The 23,580-nt window shown below is 42.7% G+C and overlaps 1 protein-coding gene across 3 annotated transcripts in view; it reads right to left on the bottom strand.

Annotated features, from left to right (window-relative positions):
- Positions 1–19,407, bottom strand: part of sema6a (sema domain, transmembrane domain (TM), and cytoplasmic domain, (semaphorin) 6A) — a 106,684-nt gene extending 87,277 nt beyond the window's left edge. For 2 of the 3 annotated variants that reach the window (XM_035945533.2, XM_023264407.3), the window contains exon 1: positions 18,976–19,407. The gene's annotated coding sequence lies outside the window, so the exon portion shown is untranslated. The remainder of the gene's footprint in view (positions 1–18,975) is intronic. The other variant, XM_023264406.3, reaches the window with a different exon arrangement.
- Positions 19,408–23,580: the final 4,173 nt, after the last annotated feature.

Here is a 23,580-nt window from a genome sequence, read left to right as displayed (position 1 = left end):
AGTAACGGCCTCGCTCTAGATCCAGCTACGACAGCTGAAGACACCCAGCACACATTGCGATCAATACTTTCTCATGCTGGCCCAGTCTTTTGCTCACCGTCTATCCCACCATCTGTTATGCTGCTTCACCCATTCTATCTCTCATTCCTATCTTTTCCTCCCCTTTCACCTAAGTCATCTCAACTTCTTATCTCTTCCCCTCGTGTTACCAAAGATGCAATCTCTCTCTGTCTCTTTTACCCCAAACACTTTCGAAACCTGCTATCGCTCCATCTCTGCTTCTCATCCGTTGCCTTCCACTCTCAATTATTCACTCTGTCCATCTCAATCTATTTCTCTCTGTCTTTCTTTTTCTCTTCTACACATCTTTCCCTCCCTCTTTCCCTCTCTCTCTCTCAGCCAACAGCTTCATTGTCCTTGGGTCGGGGTGAACAATGTCGTCCCACATGGGGCCCCAGTGCGGTCCCAGCCGAGAAGGCAGGGAGCACCAGAGAACACCCATAACTCAATGTTTCAACTGGGCTGCGGGATAAAGGGAAGCCTCACACATGGCTGACTATGTGGGTCAGCCTTGGATCATTTGTAGAGGAGGAGGCCAGCAACTGGCACCAGAGTCCCCCACTGAGAGTGTGTATATGTGCGAGTGTGTGAATGAGTGAGTGGATGAGTGAATGAGTGTGTCGTGTCCCCTTGCAACCGAGTGGCGAGGCCTCACCCTCCCTCCCCCTCCAGTTCATCCCAGCCAACTATTCTATGGGAAACCTGCTCTTCTCTCCGTCCCCACAGTCGCTTCCCTTCTCCGACCCCCCCATCCTCTACGCGACCGCACCCTGACGCCTTTGTGAGCAGCGGGGACAAAACAGGGGGCTCTTTGGGGCCACCAATTAGTCCTCCCCCATGGGGTGACATGGCCGATGAATAGAAAGACCCCCAAACCGTCCACGCATATAATCTCAGCCTTCCCTTTAGAGGCTACACTGTCATCGCCACACAGATTCAACCTTGTTTTCAGAGAGGTCTTCGTGATTTAAAGGCACGGCCCGCTGGTCAAAAAAAGGGAAAAAAAAGCGAGCATCCGGATGCCAGAGAGTCAGTTTGTCAAGAGAATAGGATGGAACTTGTTCTTCTCACTGTGTGTTCATCCTGGAAGCCACACAAGGGTGGCTTTGGGAGGGGAAGCAGAGGAGTGGTGGGGGGTTAAAAGAAGGTGAATTTTTCTCATCAATCACCAAGTGACATAAGCAACAATAGCAACTTGGAATCCATTACCAAAACAAACAAAGACATAGCAGGAGAGTCTGCAGCAGGAACCTCAGACGGAGAGACAGACTATGTAAACTAAAGTGGTGATGGAGTGGGCGCAGGGGGAACTTTGAATGAACAATCCGAATGCTGCCGAACCAAAACCCATGTCAGAGCGTCGAGATATCTCAATAGTGGCATTATCACTTCAACAAGCCCCTCCTCCACGGCGTTTATTGGTACCGGATTAGCTTTGAAGGGAATGGAAAGAGGTTTTGAGAGCCATCTAATGATATTCATTTCAATACCTCAATGTATAGACAATTTGTCTCTTTCTGTAGTTTGAGGTTTCATGAGTAAAATTATCCATTGCAACTCGAACTCAAGAGGATTTTGTCTGAGTTACTTCACATGTGCCTTTGAACTATCCTAACATTCATACATCCCTTAAGTCTCCTTGTCTCTTTGAAAACAGTTAGATTCTATTGACTTTTACAACAGATTAGACTGAGTTCAAACAGAGAGGAGTATGAACGTGAGACATTTGTGGACATGAGTTTCCTCCAGCAATCCATACTCATCCTATTATCCAGTGAAGTGAGTCCTGACAGGCCAGGACAGGTGAGGTTTGCACAGCGACCTCGTGTCTGATCAAACAGCTTTTCAAAAACATTGGAAAGTCAAGCACTATTATGACATAACTTATAATCCTGTGTGAGATAATCTTGTGTGAAATTGTGCCAGATCTTTCCTAAAACATAATACATTTTACTCTGCAGCCTATTTAGCACAGAAACAACTTCAAATCCCAAGAGCTGCAGAGGTTTATTGAATACAGAAAATGTAAAAAGTCACACTTCAGTTAAATGATCCACTCCAAAAAGTAATTTGATTAAAAAAAGAAGAAAAAAGTAAGCAAAAGCTTCTCTCTGAACACAGGAAAACCTGAGATATGTCTACTCTCACAGAGAGGCATGGGCTCTTTGTTCTTCATCAGCAGCAATATTGCTCCATCAGGCTATTTAATGCTTGGCTGGAGAGTCAGGCAGCATTTTATCTTTGTTTCACTTCACATACCTGAGGAATACTTTTCTATTCCCAAATATTACACAGAGCAGGATCTCAGGATTTATAATTTAAAGACTAAGGCTCACAGACTCAGTGTAGCAAACACAAAACAGAAACATCTGCCAAGGTCCTGGGTGTTGTGCCATAAGGCCGACGGTGTCATTTAAAGCATTTTCCACCGTGTCTTCTATCACACTGATATTTTATTATCTCACAGTATAGCCAGTATGCTATCTGAAGGTGAAAGCTGCAGGGTAGAGATGCTTTGTGGGCTCTCACAGAGAGGAGGGGGGGGTGCAGGAGGGCTGCTAGGCAATAGATCAATGACTCCGTGTTCCCACTGAGAGATATAGGAAGTACAGGGCAAGCAGCAGCCGGCGCCTTAAAATAGCTCCACCGATTGGAGCTCAGCTTTAACCCAAATAATGGGGAGGCTGACCAAGGTCTACGGAGGTCTGTACATTTTTGATTAGCTCATAACCTCTGGATAGAGAGGAGAAGAAGAGAGATTTCTTACTGAGGACATAGAAAAATGGGGCAGGGTTGACCGTCTGAGGCCTCACCAGTCTTTTCGGAGCTGCCGCTTTGGTTTAAGTGAAAGCTCAGAGTGTAAGGTGGCAATACAGCCCACGCACAACAAGTCCATGAGTGTGTGTTGGGAGAGCATGCATGTGTGGCATCATCCATCACATCTGTCAGATTAGACCTACCTAGTAATGGCTTCAGGGGAATGCCAGACAGTCGAACGCCCACTCACACACACACAAACACACATCTCTGTCTGTTTAACACTTTGTTTTCTTTAGAAAAAGAAACGGCTTGACACTGAAAATGAAAGCTTGGACAAATAAAGTATCATCAGACTCCAGGATGAATCCTGGTGCAGCCCAAGCTGAGTACACATTAAGATAAAATTAAACTTTAATGATCTCAGTGGGCACATTATTAACTCAAGAAAAACACTAATGACTCGTTACAAAATTGCTTTCACTGAAGTATATATTTAGCTCATTCATTTGCTTCCATCAGGACGGAGGTTTTACCTTCCTAGAAGTGGCTGTAGCCTGTTATCTGTTTTGGGTGCATCAGGTGGCACAAGTGTTTATTTTTTTTATTTTGTAGAGTGAAATGAAGAAAGGGGGGGAATCCACTGCTTTTTTGTTCCCCGTTCTACAATAACTCTACATTCACAAGACCATGTTTTGACCACAAATGATTTCCTCAGGCAAAGAAGATAATTTGAGGAAATCATTTGTGGTTAAAGTGATATCAGTGAGAAACTACATGGCAGCATGCGGCATTTTTTCCATTCTTGTGTGCTTCTTATTCTCTCCTGATCCTCAACAGCAGTGCTGCATACTCATATGTAGCTTTTACTCATTGTTGTATTTTCTATATTTACTGATACTGATTGCTTTCTGTGAGCCATATTTCGACTTGAGGCCATTAAAGCTTTTTTCTACTCTACTGCACCTAAAACCATTATGATATGTAGGTGGAGAAATCCCTATTTTGCAAAAAAAATATTTCCAAATATGTTTCCCTGCAATGCCACAGCATCTTTTTTTCCAAGTTATATCTTAACGTGGTTTAACGAGAAAAGACAAGACTCAGCTTCTCCCTGACCCAGAAAATAAAACAGCGGATCAGCATGCAATAAATAGGCAAACCATAAATGGAACCATAAATAAAAATGAAGTAAATAATTAGAAAGATGATGATTCTGGACAAGTTGGCTCATTAGTAAAGGGGACTTCAGAGGAATCTATCTCATTGTGCTGCGCGCTCACCAATAAGACTTTTCCTGTCGACTAAACAGATTCCAGCGGAGAGCTGCTTCTGCCATAATGAAGCATCCCTCTCTTTTCCCTCTGTCTCTATCAATTTCTCTTTTCTGTTTTTTCCCCCCTCTGCTCTGTCCGTTTCTCCCAGCCTCCCTCTTCCTCTGTTTCTTTCTGCACTCCCACCCTCTTCTGCCTTCCCCCTCCGCCTTCGCTCGCCATTCTCAGGGTCAATTAAGCTACAGTAACTAAACAGCAGTGCACCCTGTCACATTCCATCCAGTCCTCCTCACTGAGTGACTACAAGTTTCAGTAAAACAAACGGGCTTTGAAGGAACCCGCTTAAGCAGCTATTACCATATGAACAACTCACTTCCTACCGCACAATGAGCTACCTTGACAGACCTTCTCTGGCCTCAGGCTGTCCTTCGTGGAACCGTGTTATTAATGGGGTATAAAGAAGGGTCTGTGTGCAGGTTGTCTGCCCCATTTCGCCTCCGCTGCTCCGGCCCACTCCGCCTGGCTCTGCTTTCCCAGCATTGCAATATTTACTTCACGAGGGGTCACACCACAGCAGCAAAGACACCCGCTCGCGCACACCTAAACACACAAGCTCGCAGCAGGGGTGGGCAAAAGTACAGAGAACACGAAACATGAAACAAAAACTTTGATGTACACTCACTCGCACACATGTTCGCACAAAAACATGCACACATTTTCAACTACAAGAGCACCATACTGTGCACTTGGGAAGCCAACCTCCACCAAAGGCAGATCTATTTCTCTTCTCCTCATCCACCTCCTCCTCACAGAAACACTCCAAATGCTACAGCACTGTGTCAACAACTGACATCTTTAAGACAGAAGAAAACAGGCTCCTCTTGTGTATTTTCTATATTTTAAAGTATTGAAGACAATCTTCTGTAAATAAACTGTTTGGTTTTGCTACTCTTTCTAATCACTGCTTCAACTTTTCCATTTACTTTTCAAAAGAATCAGTGGAAGTTGGATCTGGTCTTGGAAAAATGTTCTTATAAACAAGAAGAAAAGAGAAGAGAGAGGCACAAAACAGACACTAAATCATAATCAACAAAAGCCAAATGAAACATGTCTGTTCTCAGTTTTGGTGGAGACATCCGTACGAATCCTACACATCAAAAAGTACCGCTACTTACTAAATATTCTCATCTTTTACGAGAGCAACATAAGATGTGAATAATATTTCAGAATCTACCTAAGGTATCTAAGGTAGATCACCTTTTGTCGTGACCTGATACTTTCCTCTTCATCTCTATACCTGAGAGAACAAACCTGCTACATTCAAAAGCAAACAGCCATATTGACTGAAACAGAATAAGGGGGAAATATCATATGGTTCGGTGGAGCACTCAACACGAGTTTGCTTGTCTTATCAACACATTTGATCTGTTTAGGGGAGGAAGCTTTGTTGAATAGCTCTTTGTGATCGACCACTACAGCTTATAGCTTACATCCTTGGCCTGCAGGGTGGGTGGGCAGAAACACAATCAGATAGGCTCGATTGACCACACGGCGACACTCATTGGAATCATGTTCTCCTCTGTTTGAACGTAACAAACCAGATCTATTCTGTGTTTCAATATAGGAAATAGAACACATCCTGCAATCAGATCCACCATCATCACTGTGGCATGTTTTTTCTCTGGCACCACAAATAAAAATGGGTGAAATTTTACATTCACCACACTGCCAAAATCTGGAATTGAGGCAATATTTGTGCTGTTAGAAACCGTGACTCAGTGCTCTTAGTTTGGCCTCACTCTGATGTTCACATTCATGAACATATTGTAACTGAAAGAATTTGGAAACAACAGATGGTGTGACAAAGTGTTATATTATGCAGCAATATTGTAACATACCTTGTTTTAGTGCTCCCAGTTGAGTTGCAGTGAGCGATCGTGCCAAAAACAATCAAGCAAGAGAAATCCAGCATTTGTGCTTGAGTGCATGAGGTTTGCTCGACTCTGTGTGACTAAAGCATTAGATTGATTGTATTTCACATAAAACGGTTACATCCTGAGTGGGAAATATGATGAAATGCTCCTATAAAGTCAATGTTTTATTATTATATGATTGAAATGATATGGATATCATGATTTAGGACAATTTCTAGAGATTAAACTTACAGTTTCCATAATTAACAAACTAGTGTGTTTGTTTCAATTCATCACAATGGAAAAGACCAATATGTCAACCTACAGTCTTAGGTGATGTCATCCAAACACTCAAACATGCGCTGATCACCAATATATGTCAAAGAAAAACATCACATCATCATAACTGAGATGTCACATTAAAAACAGTTGCATTTTTTCTCGACTAAACAACTAAAATGGTTAATTGCATATTAAAACAGCTGCCACTTTGTTACCACTGGGTCACCTAACAGAGTAATTCTTTCAGTTCTGTTCTACACATCCCAGCTGATCCCTTTCTCATCAGTAAATTGTGGTCTCGTGGGAAATCCAGCTTCTCATGGATCAGATCTTCATCTAACCACAAAGTCATCTGACTCCCAGCACATGACTGACCCACGGACACTTGATACACAGAATCCAACCTAAAACCCTGATAGTAGATACCAGGGAGGGACACATATGCCACCCAGCCCACAGCATAGCGTGTCTTTAACCTCAGGCAACGTGTCCTCTTGTGGCTGTATGCACGACACTAAGAGGATATAACTAGAATACATGTTTGCCTGTGAGCACATACCTGCATGCTTGAGTGTGCGTAACGTATTACCGTGTGTAAATTTTATATATGGCATCTAGTATTTCCAGATAACTGTCATATCGCCATAAAGCTTTGTCAGAGGCTCGTTATCTCTCGTTCATGTTTGTTCATCAAACTCCACCATAAAACCCCTCAGAGGTGGATAAAGTTCCATCATCTGCCAGGTAATAAAATACACCGTTTGTTCTCTTATACAAACGGCTGCAATACAGGTGCACTCCTCTCTCTGTCCATTTGAGAGATAGCTATCAGTTAAAAGGGTAACCAAAGCCTCCTCACTTGTCGGGTTTCCCCCTTTTCTCTGCTCCTCATTACGTCCCGCTGTGAATAATATGTCCTTTTAGCTCTGTTTACTTGAGGCATATGGCAGGCCTACTGTACTCAGCAAGCTGTTCCTATGACTAATCTTCCCACTATGGTTTTGTTACGGCACTCTTATGACCACATCTTATGACGATAATACTTAAGCACATTTAAACCATGAGCTGAACTCATGATATCAGTGGTTTCATCTAAAAGGGGAAGACAGCGGTCACCAGAAGAGGAAAGACACCAGGGCAAAAACAGTATTACTGCTTCTATTGATTACAATCTCACCATCCACTTCTATACCCGCCTTAGATGTAACACAATGCATCCCAGGGAATGAATAACCATTGCTAATGGCTATAAAAAGCTCCTGAGAATCGGCTAACATTCTAGCCACTAAAATCGATATCTCCCCCAACCACAATCTTTATTTAATCTCAATATAGTGGCACAAGGAATTAAGGATGAAAAGCGAATGAGAAATTGCTCAGTCAGAACAGAACGGGAGACCTTTTTGGATTATCCTAAATTGGCTGAAGTGCTGCCACTACATCTCAGTACCTATCCAAACTTTGCACGCTACAACGGCATGTTAAATGGCTGAGACTGATTCATCCATTCTAGAAATCCACCCAGTTGCTATCCAGTAAGGTACACTGGATAAAAATACCGTCAACTCTTCCTCTGTTGTGTCAGACTGACTCCAATCATTTGCGGAGGATTCCAAATAACAATTAATTAATTAAAAGCATCTCCCCTGTGCTCACCCCTTCCATTCAGTTGATGCTGTAGTCACAGCCCAGGCAGTATTTACTATAGTAATTAGCCCAGTGTTACAAGCGTGGAAATCACCGTGATGAAGGAATAACTATCTGACTGCCTCCAGGGTGGGACAGGCAATGAGAGCACTCAAATAGAAAGTCATGCCTTATTATGCAAGTGGTGGAGGTAAGAAATATGGCCTCCCCAGGTAATTGAGGCCATGCTTCTTACAGACAATCACCCTGAGCAAGACTGTGATGCTGGCGTAAAGTGGAAGTGAAAATAACTGGAACCCTGCAGGAGTCTGCCCTCTGTAATCAGCATATCTCATGGGCCAGAACAGAATATGAACTATTCAAATATTAAGAAACAGGGGATTTTAAGCAGGTCACACTATCGGAGAGTCAGCTGCCTCTGTAGACATTAACTAACATGCTAGTGCTTGGTGCTAAAATGGTACCACATGGTAAATATGTGCAACCAGAGTCACAACTATGTACTCAATTCTACTATGGGATGTATCGCAAACCCTTTTTTCCTCTGCTGTCACAGGCTTATTGGCTTTAGGTCTTGCTTGTCTGTGTTCCTTTGTGCATGCTTATGTGTGTGCATGTGACGGCATGCATGTGGTAGTAAACACAAATGATCCAGTTATTAGTAACTACATCCTCATTCTTCACTGTGTTGTAATCACATTAAATATCTTTGTTTGAGCAGTCTGTGTAAACTGTGACTGTTCATTTACCACAGTCTGGGTCACCCAGAGTGAGCTTCACTAACACACATACACACACACACACACACACATATAGACAAGCACACTTGCAAGCACACCCTAAGTCCTTCACCTGTTAATGTGTGAAACAAATGACTGCTGCCGCGGCGCCACAGCGAACACACCACCATGTCCCATCTTATCAGCTGGCTGCATGAAAAGCTGTTTGTTCTAGATAGAGTCTGCAACAATCAACCCGTCTGCTAGAGGGAATTCAGCTGGCCCTGGATGACTGCACCTCACAGGGCTGAACAGAGAAGCAAATCCAGCACAGCACAGGGGAAGGATGAAGATCAAAGTCAGGTACAGACTGAATGACAACAATAGGCCTACACTGCAGGATCAGCTCAACGTTCCAAACTCCCAATCTTATCTAGGTCAGAGCTACACCTCCAAAGAGCTCATCCCACCTCCTTTCCTTGCTGTCTGATTTCTTTGTTGTCATGTGTGGTGATGTAACACACTGTAATTTTGCAGTGTAAACTCAAGATGGAGACCAGGTAGTAGAGTCATAAGAGTCCTTTCTGAAAACACTCTGATGCAAAATTGCTTTTTCTAATAACTGAGCCACTCCGACACCAAAAAAATAACGCTCCAAAACTTTTGTGGTTTTCTCATTCCCAATATAATTAACCTTTTAAGACAAGTTTAACATAAGCTTAAAGTCTCAATTAAGGGCACTACAGTCCTCTGATATAGAGATAAGTTTAGAAAAACATCACTTAAAGGCAAAAAATTGTTGTACAAAGTTGTAAAAAGAACCATTCTCCATTAGTAAAAACCCAGCTATCTCACGTAAATGATTAACAGATAGTGGATCTGGATGGCCTCACCTGCCACCCAATGTTCCTATCTAGTTACCAGGCTAACATTACTAGACTAGCTAGCATTACTGGATCTCATGCATACAGGAAGGAGGAAGAAAGGTGGGGAGGAACACAGAAACTGAAGAGGTGGATGACTAATGAATTGGCTGTCGTCTGTTTTTCCTACCTGTCGAACAGATGAGCACAGCAATTTAGAGACTTCACACAAACAGGATTTGATACTGAGAAAAACACAGATTCTAATAATCTTCATAAACAGGAATAATTCTCCGTGATGATCTCTGACCAGTTTTGACTCATCAAACTCTCTTCAGAGGAGCCGGGCGCTTGGCCATACCGCCTCACTCCGGATTCCAAACTCAATTAAATAATCAAGGGTTCAATTGGCGTACAAAGCCACAATCAATAAACAGAAGATTTGTCGGTTATGCGGATGAAATTAAACAGATCCCCACATGAAAAAAACAAAACAAAGAATTTATCACCGAAATAGATGAAATGGTCCCAGATTAGCAGAGGATGGGAGTAGATCAAAAGATGCAGCGTTTCAGTATGCAGCTGCTACACTGCCCAATCAAACCAAACTACTCAGAGACCAAAACAGGCCTCATTGCAGAATTCTCAGTCTCTACACACACACAAATTATGCGAGTGTGCATACATACACAAATAAGACGCTAGCTCAAATACGTGCACATAGCCTCACACCTTCACAAACCCAAAAGCAATCACCTCGTGAATAATCCAGTCAGGAAACCCTAACAGGTTTAGAAAAGCAAGGAGGCTTTTTAACAAATAACGTTAAACCCCCCCCCCAGTAGACTGTGATGAATGAATCAACCCAAGCATGCTGTGAACATTATCAGAGTGGGGGATGAATGAATACATTATCATGCAGGGCACAACTTCTCTTTTCCTGCCTCACAGCTTGTCTGTTTTCCTGCCTATCAACCTGCTTGCCTGATTACCTGCCCACATACAGAGCACCTTTTGTCCAGATTAAAGGGGGATGGTCGGGGCAGGGTGAAATATTATTTCTTTTCACAAGAATTCATCTTGAAAAGGGAGATGCATCGAGTTTCTTTGCTCTGGGTGCCTCAAAGCTCCACTGCCTGCCTCCTGTGCAAACTGTCCAGCCTCCTTCTATTACCCTCTTTGACAGGCTGTCTTCCTCGCTACCTGTCTTCTTAAGTAACCCAGTTACCTCTGAGAGTCTGTGCATTCCTCCATGTATCCTAAACCTACAGGGTATCTGCATAGCTGTTGGACTGACACATTTGTCTCTGTCCCAAAATGTTCCTCGGGACTCCTAGAAATGACATTTCTAACTAATTTGCACAAATATGTTTTGTTAAATCCGCCGATACTGGAATTACATTCATATAGAGGGGAAACATGAATGCAAACTGAGTGCATGTACATTGAATCTTGGCAAATAAAGCATGATTTGTGGAATAATGTGATATGTAGGCATTATTTGCTTTCTCCAGCAGCCAGTAGAGTGGAAACAAGGAGAATAGACCAAATATGAAAACAGCACCTCCTGCGGCTTACACATTATATCATGTTTGTTTAATCTGCTTAATCTGAACAAAAAAATAAAGTGTTTGACAGGTGCAACTTAGTAAGTCCTCCTGGTCATGGAAAAAATCTGGCTTATAATTCACTAAAAACACAATGTACTGTTTTTGTAGATATTAAATAAATTTTGTTACCTTAGGACAGAGCTACTCTAGCTGCTCTCACTATTTCCAGTACTTGTGCAAACTAGTTTGATGTAACTTCATGTTTGCTGCATAAACATAAGAGTGGTCTTTTTTTAATCTGACAATTAGCAAGAAAGCAAATGAACACATTTCCCAAAGTGCTGAACTACTACTTTACCACACTTAATTACATTTAGGCAACTTGGACTTGGTTCCAGCTGATGGGTTGAGCATGCTTACCCTAACTAAGTCATTTAGGAGCCTAAACCTAACAGCACATGCACGTTTCACCTTGACCTCCTTTCTGTAACTCCTGTGCAGTACAAGAATGCCAGTTTTCTTGGGTTGCCAAACACTGCCAGTAAATATAATTTAGGCAGCAATTCTTCCACAAGCTATTCGAGTGGAGATAGGGTTGCCTTCCTACCTGTCTGTCTATCTGCCTGCTAGTCTCCTCATTTGCCTGTCAAGTTTTCTTCCTCCCAGTGTCAGCTCAGGCTGCTGTCACACCATACATTTAATCAGTCCGGCAGCCCTGACTATACAGAGCAGCCTCCCTGTGCTGTCTGAACCGTGTGCACGTGTGTGCGTGTGTGTGTGTGTGTGTGTGTGTGTGTGTGTGTGTGTGTGTGTGTGTGTGTGTGTGTGTGTGTGTGTGTGTGTGTGATGTGAGTGCACCTTTGTGAGGCCTCCACTCAGCAGAGTGATGATAAGTACTCCCAGCCCAGCGCTCTGCATGAGCTGATGGACAGACAGGCTAAGAACACTGGGAGCCTTGTGGTTGGGCGTGTGTGCATGTGTGTGTGTGTATTTGTGTGCATGCGTGCGTTGTGGTGAAAAGAAGGAAGGCAGCGGCTGAGGGTTGGAGTGTGTGTGTGCGCTTGTGTGAGCCTGTGTGTCTTTTTTCACCAGCCACGCCACCAGGCCATGCCACATGGCTGCAATTTGTTCATTAGCTACATAATAAATGTACACACACACACAGAGGTAATATTGTTCAGAGTTCTGCTGATTGGATTCTGAAATAGAGGACCCTCCAGGGAATCACTTGTAGTCTGCCAGCCACTGTGACCGGGAGAAGAAGACTGCTTTCTTGGTTGAGACAAACACTGAAGCAACACATGCTGTCTGTGTTTTTCTGTTTGCTCTAAACACTGTTGATATCAACGATCAGATAAAGTTGATTGCATAAGGTTTGGGATTTTTTTTAATAGCAACTAATATCCACATCTTTGTTTTGATTTCATGTTTATTTGCCAGCGAAAACCATGGGTCATTGTAGATTTAGCAGGCATCTGGAAAAAATTAATATTCACCCAGGGCCAATTACAAAAAAAAAAATCTATGCCGATGAGTGTGTCGGAGGAGCTTGGGATGGCTGTTAAAAATTACCTGCTGTCTAAGATTTCAGTTGTTTGAGTTGAGCTTGTCCTGCCAGGCTTAGGGCCAGTTAATACACGTATGCATCAGGAGGTAGTAAGCAATCTAAGATCATGTCAAAGTATATTCCTGCTGGCAGATAATTTGAACAGAAATGTTGATGTGGAGAAGATCCAGAGACATGGATAATAAACTAAATCTGTCCAGCCTCATTTGGCCCACGTGTGGAAACCAGCAGTGGGGCTTTGGAGAAGCTGCTGCTTGTTCCACATTCAGTGAGGCTTACAGCCTCTGGGAGAGTATGACTGCTGCTCTGCCGTGAGCATACAGATCACCTTACACACTGGCTTTCCTCTGCTTTGATGACTGATGCGCACACACACACACACACACACACACACACACACACACACACACACACACACACACACACACACACACACACACACACACACACACACACACACACACACACACACACAGAAATACACACAGAAATACACATCCACACATCCACAACCACACATGCCAGACTCCACAGGGGCTTTTAAATGTCTGATTTGCACACACACACACCTTTACCCCATCCCCCACCTGGATTAATTCACCTGCTGCACCTGAGAATGCGCCCGCTATGATGTCACCTGCAATCCCATCACTTCAAAGGCACAAAAGCACCACAGTGCCATCAGCACAAAGAGCAAACGCACCCTCTCACTTCTTCCTTTGTCCCTCTGTCTCCTAATGGTAATTCCCCTGCAGAAAGTCCATACATGGTGAAAGGAGAATTGCACTCCACAATCAGGTATTCTAGGGTTTCTGCCCATTGGCACCCATTTCGTGCTCCACTATAACAATGACAAGCTTTCTTTATACCTCTTCAATCTTGCTGACATGAAAGAAACCACCCTGGTGCATGGAGTTTTGTGCACTTAAAAATGTGTCTTGTGCTTGTATGAGTAAGTCTGTGTGTAATTGTGTACACGTTTAAGCGAGAGGTGGTTGTATGAAGTTAGAATCCCATGATTACAGCGCTGCCACTTGTCTGCTCTCCAACAGCTCCCACTGGAAATACTCACAAGCAGTGTATGATATGATGAGACAAGGCGATAATACAACCACCACATTAGTGCACGGTTTGCCATTAAAAGAACCAAATGAGACTATGAGGTCATTTGGGAGGTACAGAGCCTACAGCCAAAACAAGAACCACTTCTGTGAAAGTAACAGTGCATGTTCAGTGTTCCTTATGAGGAGAGGAGAGAAAATCTAAATGTAGAGAGAAAGAAAAGAGGAAAAGGAAGAAAGACTGTAAGACAGGCCGACAATTACAGCGAGACAAGGCTTGATAGCGAGAGAGGTATCCCCTGCTTTGGAAATTTCCACAGTGGTCGATCTCTGTAATAATCCATCATTGAATAACATGAATTCAGCATGATTTACCATCAAAACATCCAACTAAGCATGAAACAGGAGGCCCTATAGCTCATCTTCCATCTCAGCTCGGTGGAAGGTCTTTCCATTGTAAATCAAGGTGAAATAACAGCAGTTCAATGTACTGTAACACACTGGAGAAGCACCAACCCCATGAGCGTGCTATTCACAAGATGATGCCGACTGTGAAAATATTCTTCTGCTCTCTTTCGGAAGGAGGGAGCAGAGCGATGGAAGGCGTTTATGTATGTGTGTGAGAGGGACTGAAAAGATGCATGCACAGAAGGAGACAGAGAATTTACTGCTGAGATAAAAATGGAATCCATTTTGGTTCTTGAAGCACTCTCATCCACAGCGTGAGGACCTGCTCGGTGTGTTAGGCTACCATTGCTCTTTGAGTCACTTCCCCTATTTCCTTCTCTGCTCTGTTTCAATTGTTCCGCCTTACGTTTCTCCTGTCATTTCCTCCTTTTCTCCATAGTCACACCTACTTCCTTTCCTTCCCTCCTCTCTTCTCCTCTTCTTCCTCTCACTTTTCCTCTCTCTAGGCAGGCAGGCACCCCAACACTGTCTCAGGTCCTGAAACTATGGCAACGGAATGAGAGAGCAAGCGCTCTCTATGATTAATAGATGAGAGATGCAGTGCCAATCGCTGGGGCCTGGGGAGGAGGGACAGATGCACTCGAACAACGCCACGCAAACATGCACACATAGTCACAGAGAGTACACACAGCAAGTGCACACTCAAAGCCCCCTACCATTAGCCACCCTCCGAGCTTTGTGGTACTGCAAACACAGAAAAGGGGAAAGGGTCTGACTTGTACGTCACACGGAGACACATCAGCAGAGTGAGGGTTAAAGAAGCAAATGAAGAGGCGGCACAGTTTTCCTGATGCTTCACATCCATATGACGCACACTTCCTTACTGGCTCCCAACAAGCAAACTAAGCACAGAAATAACCACAGTCACAGCGGCGGATGCGGCCCCTAATGAGTCCTAACAGACTGCGGTCGTCTCCGTGACTCACAGCTGGCGTCTCTTACCTGTAAAAGCACAACAACAGCGCGGGAGCTAGGACATCAGATATTAACACCGTGCACCGTGATTTACATCATCTGATCTGTAGAACAAGACTTTTGCTCTTTTCAAGGCCAGTCATCCATCCATCTCCCAGGCAGTCACACAAAGCCCTGCTGCTTTTGGATTATCCCTTCAAATGCATTTCCTTTCCATTCCATTTGAGTAATGACAGGACACCCAAGTCAGCTGTGACAAAGGCATTACTACGTACTAATGCTGCATGTACTAAGCACTTGAAAAATATTCATGAGGGGAAACCTGATGCTAGTTTGATTTGAAATGTTTCTGTACATGGGCTCCCATTTAGCATGGATGCAGCAAAGTTTGGCTCCTCAACAGTCTTCTCCTTGATGGGTTGGGTATCACTTTCTAATTCACTTAATTTCTAACAACAAAGCCTTGCCAAGGACCAACAGCCAAAACACCAACAGACACTCGCTTGGTCCTTCATGCCTCTGGCTCTTTTGGCATACAGTGAACAACACGCTCAATCAATTATGCTAATGTAATAAGTACGAGGAGTGTTTAACAAATGGATGGTTAATTCAGTGGATGCACTGACGAGTCATTTTTACGGAGCCACAAGGGTTAAGGCGAGGTGGGAGGAAGCAGCCAGTTAGAACAACAGAAAAACTTGGCAACTCTATGCATGTCTGTATCGGTGTTGTGTGAAAGACAAAGACAACAGGAACAACAAGCTGAAGCAAGTGATCACTGAGTGATTACATTCTCAATGAGCCATGCTATGACTACAGCATACCGGACTGGACTGCAAGGTGATATATAATAGGTGCCTATAGTACATTGATTATCATTTATCATGTCCTTTAAACAGTGGCCAATATGTTCCAACTTAACTAGAAAGGATGAGGTAGCGAGCAATTATACTTCTGGCTCTTAAGAAAATCAAATACAAAAACAAAGGAGATAAATGCAAATTTAGACATAGGTCTACCATCTCTTCTGATCCTGTATAATGCTATTCGGTACATTTTCTTTGATAAAAATGAAAGGCATTTATCAAATGAGTTCAGCTTCAGAGGGTCACAGAAATCATAGCCAACAAAAATGAGAGAGATAAAGCCGCAGAAGGTTAAGTAGAAAAATGTTTATACAGAGGCGGAGTTGTGTAATTTGTTACAGCAGGTTAGAATATCTTCCTGTTTCTTTTTTTTTTCACCTTCTGAATCACAGCAGACTCCCACTGAATCTGCACAGAGAGCCAACTTGCGTACAGCTAAAATCAGCAAATGTTTCATGTAACATCTGAGATGAACAGTTCCATTAAAATACAATGTTCTCTGATTATGCTGACCTGCATTTCTAAAACAAAATGCGCTACAACACAAACTCATGATTATTCCTTTTTTTTTCCCACTACTACAGGAGGTTTGTCATTTCATATTAAGGCAGGGTAACTGAAGCAGCAGCAATTTAGAAAGATGCAGAAGCTGGGAAATGGGTTAAGCATCAATAAATCACGTTCAGATGAGTGAGATGGGTTTGATGCTTACTTGTACTCTAATTGTTTCAAAAAACAGCCCACACACCAAGGACATGCATTAATAAAACATGGCTTTTATAAAATATGCATAGATACACACACTATTGAATGCTGGGTATTGACACCGTCTGAATGAGGACCAGTGGTTAACAGCAGCTGACCAGTCCCATTGTTTATACTGGAAGGCCAATTCATTTGAAGAGGAGCAAAACCATTTATCAATTATTCAGAGCTGCTGTATTCAGGCTGCATCTGCATCTGTCCTTAACTGGCAAAGGTAAACACCAACTCTGTCTCTCCTTCTGCCTCACACACGCACACACACACACACACACACACATACAGTGTGACAAATTCACATCAGTCACACACAATGCCATCCCCATTGCCATTGTTAGGAGATCGGCGGATCAAACGCTCCACGGAGCATTGCTCCAAATACAAGCAACAACTGTGGTCGCTCTGCCTCCATTCTGCCTCACCAGGAGGACAACAAGCAGGCTGTTGTCACAAAGGTAATCACGTTGTAATTCATGTATCAGCACCACAACATGTCAATGTATAAAGTGTTAATAGCAGGATTAGCACTCTGGCTTGTGGTGTTGTAGCCTACATGAAGCAGTAAGGTGGGATTCAGAGCCTGAGCAACATCTCAAAAAATGCCTCCAGGACATTTGAATGGCTTGAGGCAAATGTTGTAGGAGGAGGAGCAGCAAAATATTAAAACATTCTGCTATTTTGTGTTTAAGACCTGTGTGTAATCCCCAACATAGTGGGCAGAAAAACACATAAGGTCACAGATGAAAAAATATGCGCAGATGCAACACATATTTCAAGAAAAACACATGAACCTAGACACCCCTTCCTCTCTAAGTTGCTGTGAAATCCTTCCATCTTTTTCTTCCATCTTTAAAGGCTAACACTAGAATTATGCTACCAAAGTACCATGTGGTGTTGCTAAAAAAAAAATTAGCTGATGAGAGGCATATTTTGTTGTGTGAATCCAGTACTGCTTAGATTGAACCATTTCTATCATCTCCCTTGCACATTTTCTAATCTATAACCTACATTTAGAGTTTCCAAATCCTTTTTCCAGCTTCTCCTAGCGCCTCTGGGGGGAGATCTTGGAGAGGAGAGGAGAGGAGAGGAGAGGAGAGGAGAGGAGAGGAGAGGAGAGGAGAGGAGTAACCACAGAGTAACTGGGTGTTGGCAGTCGGGTTGCTAGATGTGGTTTGTGAGGCCTTTATCTTTTCTCCAAGCTTGTTTAAGAAACAATGCGCAGCAGCACTTCATCTAATGGGAAACCCACTTCTGAAACCGGTGCTCCTGGTCAGACTTAAAAACATTTGATTTATCTTTTTGGACACGAGTAATAGTGACCACACCGCTGCTGGCTGGCAGCCTGAAACCCCTGAACACACCCTAAGTAATCTGCGTGTGCACGTATGTGTGGGTGTGCGTGAAACAAGAGAGAAAAAGTGTCAGTCTACAGAATAACTCACTCAAGAACAATAAAAATCTGAAAGTGAAATGACCAATTAATTCCCATCACATCTCTGCCATTCAGGTTTTGTAGAAAGAATGAAAGTAGGAGATTGTAAACAAGGGCTGCATCATTAACCTATCCCTGGAAACTGCTGTATGAATTACTACATTCTCAGTCATGTGAAAATAAATGGCAAATGAAAATCCCATCATGCACTGTAATAATGAAGCATGCACTTGAGTGTTGTGCATTTTCAGAACAAGTCAGGAATGAATATGATAAAAAGCTCATGTAATTCTCCTGATTTTCATTTTCTATTTTGAATCTACAACTGGCAGCTGCGTGGATGTAGTTTTCCAACATCTTTGGAGAATCAGGGGAAACAAGCACGGTCCAGCCCTGCAAGTTCCTACAAGCACATTTCTTATTTGCAATCCATCCAGCTGGGACTAGAATGATATACAGACAATGTTTTTGCTAGTGTTTAAACTCAGTATTATCCTAAATAGGTCCTGTGAGTGTTAGACTTGTTTATTCCATATCGGCAAACAGCGTAAGAGGGATTACGCACGAAAATATGGACTGTTCATACCGGTGGAAGGTCTATTCTCGTGGTACGCGAGCATCGCAGCTCTCGTGTGGACTTAAAAATATCACTTTATGGTTTTTAAGTTTTAAAATGCTTTTAGAAATACGTGAAAGCTCACTAAGTTGGTAAAGTAACCCCGTGAAGCTTGTGCACTTGTCGCCCGGCAGCCTGGAAAACAAGCCTCGGGGGTTGGAGAGAGCGCGACTGGTCCAGGCTCTAAAGCGCATAAAGTTTGACATAAACAAAGAAATCTTACCTTCAGCTCATGAATGGATATGCCTCGGAGTGGTTACACAGCTCTTCCTTTTAGTAATCCATGAGATACGTCTCTCAGAGCAGTTCAGATGCGTGCTCGCTTCAGAATAACAATACGAGCGCTACTTTTCTCTTGCGCTTCTTTTTGTTACATGCCGCGCTCAAATCACACCTCTTCAAATCGGAATATCCATCGGAAATCCACACTTAGGGAAAGCAAAAAAAACGACGTTCTGGTTCTTTAACTCCTCTCAGGTAAACTGAACGAACAGAACCAAGGCGGGAGTCCCAGAACTAGCTACGGAGCTGAACGCATTCCCTTCCACAAAAGCCGACGGTCATCCTATTTGGAGATGAAGCTTCTTACCAGACTGGAGCGGAGCGCAGCGAGCCCAGCTGTCACCCACCCGCTACACACTCTCTCACACATACACAGGGAGGAGCTACGTCTATGGAACCGGAGCTATTGTGTCAATGGGTGCCAGTTATGGACAACTGTATTTCTATTTTTACGCAGCGGCATTTCATAAGAATGCGCTTTGGAGAGGGAGAAAGCTTGCGCGCTATTCATAGTGTCGACAGTGCAAGAAAAGGGAAAAAAAACATACAAGGCGAGAATTTAGATAATTTTGAAGACATGTAGCATGCTCTACTGGCTCTGTCATGCAAACTGTCAGTGGTGATTTTGAAGACACAATAAAGATGCGGGTCCTGTTTTGTGCCACCCGCATTGGAACCGATGCGGCTCGTGAATGTGATCAGGTTCAAAGCCTCTCTGGGTCTCAGGACCGCCCCTCCCTCCCCGGTGGTCCCTCCTGGTCCCCGGCTGGCACACTGACGCACGCACACGCACACACACGCACACACACAAACACACACAGACACACACACACATATATACACACGCCCTGCAGTCGCCAGGTTTTTACAAATGAGCCCTGACTTTTTCTCTTGGCCCTCATCTCATCAAAAGGGGCCATCAGGTAAAGTATGAGGACAACAGCAAAAGTTCAAAAAGTTGTTGTTTAAAATTTATGGTACATTTACAATCTGATGTTAGTGATGCATGCTCCACATGCCCTGTCCCAACACACACACACACACACACACACACACACACTGCCTGAAACCAAGCCAGAATCAACAACAATTTGTCAGATTGAAAACTGCAAGCCTGCCACAAAGCACAAACTACTTGCACATGCTCTCAGATACACACAGTACATCTCAGTGCTCACATACCTGTGTAGACATCTAGATCATGTATAGATATATAAGCTCCAGAGGGACAAAGCTAATGTGTGCGGAGCTTTGGGCTTATCATTATATAATAAGAAGCCACCTGTGAAAGCAGCAGTGTGTGTGTGTGTGTGTGTGTGTGTGTGTGTGTGTGTGTGTGTGTAATTGTGCTCCTGAGTAGAGGCCTGTCAGGCACTATTGCTGTCTTGTTACTGTAACAGCTTAGTACAGTGCTGCCTCCACAGGCCCAATGCCAAACGCTATACAGAGGTTCTTTAATGTAAATTAATGCGCTCCTGCCTGCCAGACCTTTCCTCATCTGTTATCATTTAATTTGCTTTAAAAACAAAACTCATTTGCCATCAGGCAGTTGAACCTCTATACAGAGTCTGTGCGTATAATGGAGAAAAGACAGTCACTGTTGTTTTCCTGTCTTTCTTTCAGGCAGCTTTCGATTCTGCTTGTGCACTTGTTTAAAAATATTGTAAACAAGTTGGAATTAAAATATGAGGCATATGCAAATAGAAGCATTTCTTTGGCAATGAACTGCCTGGAATATATATCATACATCTCATCTTACTGTATAATATGCAGCGGGCTTGTTAGAGTTCATTAAAATTCTGCGTGAGGAAGGTGTTTTGAGTGCGAGTTACTGACACATGCAGGTGACTTATTACGGCTACTAGACACAAACCAGATGAGAAACGGCTTTTTGATCTGCAAACTTCAACAGTCACGCGAATGCTGCAAACTTCCAACAAAATCAAACTACATGCAACTCTTCTGTATCTCACACACTCCGTCTTTACGTTCTTTAAGCTCTCTCTCTCTCTCTCTCTCTCAATCCAACTCGTTCCCTCATTCACACTCACACACACTTTGAAGTGGAAGTGTTGCAAAGGGCGGGAGGCGGGAAGGGTATAATTCGAGCTCAATGATGTCAAGATACACACCAGTTAGTTTGAAGACTGGAAGTATGATCCTGTAACCATGCACAATGACACTCTGTCACTGGCTGGTCCAAACCCCTCGATATTGTCTTCTTTGTGCCGTTTAATGCTGGTAACATCAGGAAACCTCTGGTCAGTGGCTCAGTCGTCTCGTGCAAGTCTTTCAGGAACTGACAGTGTGCCACCAACGCCAGCTGCACACCACAGCTCTAGAGAGGGCGCCACTGAGCCAGCAACAATAAACACAACCAGGTTCCAGCAAGTGGAATTACACATCACATATACACTGTTACACTCATGTCAGAGCTTATGTCGCTTATCTTGCTAAAGTTGTCCCAGGTGCATTAGGGGCTCCATGTGTGGAGGAGAGAGGCAGCCATCTCATGCCCGGACTGGGGACATTCTTCTGGGACTCAGCTCAGCTTGTACCCATTTAAAAATAATAATAATAATAATCTCCTGACTAAACAACTACAGCTCTTCTCCATCTCCTGGAATGTGATCTAAAACTTGACCACACATGCAGTCATGGATGAAAGTATTGGCACACCTGGATTTTTTTTCCAGAAAATACATTTCTCCCAGAAATTGTTGCAATTAGGAATGTTTTTGGTATACCTGTGTTTGTTTTCTTGATGTGCACTGGAAAAACACAAAAAAAGCAGAAGAAAAAAGCCAAAATTGACATAATATTACATAAAACTCAAAAAATTGGGCCGGACAAACTTGTACTTCTATTCGCTTTACAGGCATCCAGTAATGTCATACAACTAATTCACACTTCGCCCACCTTCCTCTGGTGTGTACCATTAACATTTTGTAACAACATGGACCAATTTCCTGTTCCTCTGACACTTCACCCTCTTCTCCTCATTTCCCTCCGTTGTTCAAGTCAGACCACTCCAGTAGTGAAACGAGTACTTCTTAAAGTAACAACACATGAAATCCTGCTTAAGAAAAAGTGTTCTGACATAGAAAGCTGCATGAAAACTGCCACTGAGAGTGCTAAGTTACTGTATTTGACATTATTACACTGTTGCATAAATGTTTAAGCAACACTTTAGTGTTGCACTTGGATGAGGTGGAGCTATAGTTCATATTAATTTTACTTTTACTATTTTCACAGCTCAGTAGTTTGGCTCTGCGGGGTATTAAGTTAAATCTCTGGGGTCGTGAGATGATTAACAAGGATGTAAAGAAAAAAATGAATATCTTATACACACATTTGTATTAATTTCTCTTCTATACTTATTGCTTTTTGGGATGTAACTTTAAAGTCGTGTATTTAGGCTTTAAATGGGTCAGATTTTTTTAAAAACAAATACACTGAAGGACATTTTTCATTTGGTAGAACTGCAAAAAACTCAAACAGTTTGAAACACCACAAGGGGCTCCAGCTGTTTTGTTTTGAGTGTTTGTTGTAAGGGATCACAAGCTCAAAATGCTGGAAAGCACTGGTTTCATCTTCAACAGTAACACATTGTATTCCTAATGTGAAAAGTATCATCAGCAGTTAGATAAATGGAGTTGAACAAAAAAATATCCTTTAGACACCTCTGCACATGCAACAACCAAGGCATTATGTTCTCTGGCTAACCGTCAATCCATCCATATATCCATGCTTCTGCCCCAATTTCACAAACACAATATTTCTTGAGCGCCTGGAGGGGATGTCCTTGACTGGAGGACAAACTAATTCAATTTTGGTGGTCAAAGGTCACTGTGACGTCACTAAATACTGTAATTCGTATGCTAATTGAGATTAAATTTCAAGCAAATGTCTCTAAGGATAAAATGATGAAGTGATGACGCTTTATAGCCAAAATGTCAAGAGTCAAGGTTGAACAGGCATGGTGTTGAACTGCAACTTGACTGTTTGGCTGAGACTAATGCAAGGTGGTAATTCTAGTCTCCTGTGAAATACTGAAAGCTTAAAAATAAAGAAATACAAAGTGGAAGTATTTAAGTAACGTACAAACACTTCAATACGAGCAATCAAATTTAATCAAATATTTTACTTCACTAAATGTGATTACTGTGCTAAAATGGGCACATATGTACAGCTTACATATATATAAGCTTCCCTAAGAGAGGCTCTATGCACTGTGACAACAACATACAGTACATCAGCAGTGGTCATAGTCGTACTCATAGTGTATCCTAAGTAAAAGTTGTGCATTCAGAAAGTTGTGCACACTTAAGTAAAAGTACAGAAGCACTATCAAGAAAAAATATTTAATATGTTATAAGCAAAGCAACGATTAAGCATCTATCATGCTGTGCACAATTTTTTTATATATTTATCAAAAAAATATCTGTTGCTTTTAAATAAGATTGCAAATAAGGTGATATTTAAAACGGAATAGTATTTGAACCAAATGCAGTTTTACAATCTAGGCATGAAAGTTTATACTTAA

The sequence above is a fragment of the Amphiprion ocellaris genome, chromosome 6 (genome assembly GCF_022539595.1).
Source record: "Amphiprion ocellaris isolate individual 3 ecotype Okinawa chromosome 6, ASM2253959v1, whole genome shotgun sequence".
Lineage (NCBI taxonomy): Eukaryota > Metazoa > Chordata > Actinopteri > Pomacentridae > Amphiprion > Amphiprion ocellaris.
The sequence above is the reverse complement of the archived record's forward strand: the minus strand, read 5'-3'. Positions and strand labels throughout refer to the sequence as shown.